Genomic DNA, 3,662 nt, shown 5'->3' with positions numbered 1-3,662 from the left:
GCGGGCGCCGGTTCGGGTCTTACGGAGGTGCGGAGGTCAACCTGTGCTCTCGGGCGTCGGGCCTCCCGAAGAGCCGGGGCTCGGGCGCGGAGCCCGGCCCGGATTCGGCGAGGAACCCTTTCGTTCGTAGGGGACGCCCGGTTTTCTGACACCTCGGGGGTCGGACGGGGCGAAGGCAAACTCTCTCTCGCCGATGTCCTGGGTCTGCCGCGGGCGCCCGCCCTGGGCGGGTGGCGCCGCGCCGGCCTTAAGCTTTTCCGCTACGCCGCTCCGGAGCTGAAGGGAAGGAAAGACCCCGCGCCTTAGCCGGCGCGGACCCCCTAGGTCCGGCCGAGCGAGGGTCCCTTCCCGCCGGGTCGGCGGCCGTCAGATCGATCGGTGGGTGACCCGCGGGTGACGGGTGACTCGTCCGAGGCTTGCCACGCGACGCGGAGGGGGCTTGTCTCGCAACCGGCGCGTCCTCGCTCTTTTCGCCCCCAGCGGAGATCCACTATCGGCGGCGTGAGAGCTGAGGTCGCAGGGACTTTGTCGGAGACGGATGTCCGAGGCCCTGGTACTCCGACTTTTGGTAAGCTAATTGACACGACCCGCTGTCTCGGACACGGTTCTTGACGGGGGTGTTCAAAAGTAGGTCACAGAGAGAGTGTCACCTGTCCCATTACATGAAGACCAACTACTCAAAGTGTCCGACTTTGTGGAACTCCGGCCCGGATCCGGCCGTCAAATTCAACCTCATTCCGGTAGTGCCTTTTCCGCTCCGAGGCCTCCTCCGGGGCCGTCCGACGCCCGGTTCCACGGCGGGACCCCCGACACCGACTCGAGGTGGTACCCCTTTTTGCCGGCCGAGGTGCGCCGCCGCCGGCGTGAGGACGCCGCTCCCCGGTGTGAAAAACGGCCGCCGGAGGAATTTTGAAAGTTGAAAATTTGGCAAAGTGTCGACGGAAGTGCCAACCGCGCCGGCGGGGAGGCGCCCGTCGCCTCGCCCGGGATGGCGGCACCGGCGCCGGGTCGCCGCGCCTGCCAGCGGCCGCTAGTCTCCCCGGACGCCCGGGGGATTTCCCTTCCGCTCCCAGCGGCCGCAGTTCTCCTTCTGGTCCGCCTGGCGGCTGCCTCCGCCGGCTGCCAATCATCTCTCCCCGGCCGCCCGGGGGATTTCCCTTCTGCGCGCCTGTCAGCTCCTGCCAATCATCTCTCCCCGGCCGCCAAGGGGGATTTCCCTTCTGCGCGCCTGGCAGCTCCTGCCAATCATCTCTCCCCGGCCGCCCGGGGGATCTCGTTAAGGTCCGTGTTTCGTGGGGTTTTATTTCAAAGTTTGTCTTTTTTTTCCCCAAAGTGTCTAAGAGCCGATCGGCTCAGCGGGGGGCGCCCGTCGCCTCGCCCGGGATGGCGGCACCGGCGCCGGGTCGCCGTGCCTGCCAGCGGCCGCTCGGGGGATTTCCCTTCTGCGCGCCTGTCAGCTCCTGCCAATCATCTCTCCCCGGCCGCCCGGGGGATCTCTTATGGTCCGTGTTTTATGGGGGTTTTTTTTTGTGCGTTTGACCTTTTTTTCCCCCAAAGCGTCTAAGTGCCGATCGGCTCGGCGGGAGGCGCCCGCCTGAAAACTGCGGCTTGCCACGCGACCTGAAGAGGCTTGTCACGCAACCCGGGGGGGCGGTGCCCTCGCTCTGCCTCCCCCCCGCGGGGATCCGCCGTCGGCGGCCTGTGAGCAGAGTTCACTGGGACTTTGTCAGAGTCGGGTGTCCGATCCCCTGGTACTCTGACTTTTGGTAAGCTAATTGACAGGACTCGCTGTCTCGGACACGGTTCTTGACGGGGGTGTTCAAAAGTAGGTCACAGAGAGAGTGTCACCTGTCCCATTACATGAAGACCAACCACTCAAAGTGTCCGACTTTGTGGAACTCCGGCCCGGATCCGGCCGTCAAATTCAACCTCATTCCGGTAGTGCCTTTTCCGCTCCGAGGCCTCCTCCGGGGCCGTCCGACGCCCGGTTCCACGGCGGGACCCCCGACACCGACTCGAGGAGGTACCCCTTTTTGCCGGCCGAGGTGCGCCGCCGCCGGCGTGAGGACGCCGCTCCCCGGTGTGAAAAACGGCCGCCGGAGGAATTTTGAAAGTTGAAAATTTGGCAAAGTGTCGACGGAAGTGCCAACTGCGCCGGCGGGGAGGCGCCCGTCGCCTCGCCCGGGATGGCGGCACCGGCGCCGGGTCGCCGCGCCTGCCGCGGCCGCTAGTCTCCCCGGACGCCCGGGGGATTTCCCTTCCGCTCCCAGCGGCCGCAGTTCTCCTTCCGGTCCGCCTGGCGGCTGCCTCCGCCGGCTGCCAATCATCTCTCCGGATTTCCCTTCTGCGCGCCTGTCAGCTCCTGCAAATCCTCTCTCCCCGGCCGCTCGGGGAGGCGGGATCTCGCCCTCTGGTAGACGCTAGCAGCCTGCCACCTGCTAGGGACTCGGCCTCTGGCATTACCCAGGCTCCGGCAGCCCTGGGTCGGCCTGGCTTTTCCCAGCCGCCTGGGACGATCTCTCCCTCTGTCCTGGAACCCTGGGCCGGCCTGCCGCCTCAGGCTTAGCCCCCTGGGTCGCCTGGAAGTGGCGCCGCCTTGTGGACGAGCCGGGGAGAGCCGCTCTCCGTTGCCATCCGGTGGATTTTTAGCAAATTGCAGCTTTCCATAGCAAATTGCAGCCTTCCACCTGCTAGGGACTTAGCCTCCGGCATGTACCCAGGCTCGGGTAGCCCTGGGTAGGCCTGGCTTTCCCAGCCGCCTGGGACAATCTCTCCCTCTCTCCTGGAACCCTGGGCCGGCCTGCCGCCTCAGGCTTAGCCCCCTGGGTCGCCTGGAAGTGGTGCCCTCTTGGTAGACACTTAGCAGAATGCAGCCTGCCACCTGCTAGGGACTTAGCCTCTGGCTTTACCCAGGCTCGGGTAGCCCTGGGTCGGCCTGGCTTTCCCAGCCGCCTGGGACAATCTCTCCCTCTCTCCTGGAACCCTGGGCCGGCCTGCCGCCTCAGGCTTAGCCCCCTGGGTCGCCTGGAAGTGGCGCCGCCTTGTGGACGAGCCGGGGAGAGCCGCTCTCCGTTGCCATCCGGTGGATTTTTAGCAAATTGCAGCTTTCCATAGCAAATTGCAGCCTTCCACCTGCTAGGGACTTAGCCTCCGGCATGTACCCAGGCTCGGGTAGCCCTGGGTAGGCCTGGCTTTCCCAGCCGCCTGGGTCAATCTCTCCCTCTCTCCTGGAACCCTGGGCCAGCCTGCCGCCTCAGGCTTAGCCCCCTGGGTCGCCTGGAAGTGGTGCCCTCTTGGTAGACACTTAGCAGAATGCAGCCTGCCACCTGCTAGGGACTTAGCCTCTGGCTTTACCCAGGCTCGGGTAGCCCTGGGTCGGCCTGGCTTTCCCAGCCGCCTGGGACAATCTCTCCCTCTCTCCTGGAACCCTGGGCCGGCCTGCCGCCTCAGGCTTAGCCCCCTGGGTCGCCTGGAAGTGGCGCCGCCTTGTGGACGAGCTGGGGAGAGCCGCTCTCCGTTGCCATCCGGTGGATTTTTAGCAAATTGCAGCTTTCCATAGCAAATTGCAGCCTTCCACCTGCTAGGGACTTAGCCTCCGGCATGTACCCAGGCTCTGGTAGCCCTGGGTAGGCCTGGCTTTCCCAGCCGCCTGGGACAAATCT

Source organism: Leptodactylus fuscus, unplaced genomic scaffold (genome assembly GCF_031893055.1).
Source record: "Leptodactylus fuscus isolate aLepFus1 unplaced genomic scaffold, aLepFus1.hap2 HAP2_SCAFFOLD_59, whole genome shotgun sequence".
Taxonomy (NCBI): domain Eukaryota; kingdom Metazoa; phylum Chordata; class Amphibia; order Anura; family Leptodactylidae; genus Leptodactylus; species Leptodactylus fuscus.
This window is presented reverse-complemented; position numbering follows the sequence as displayed.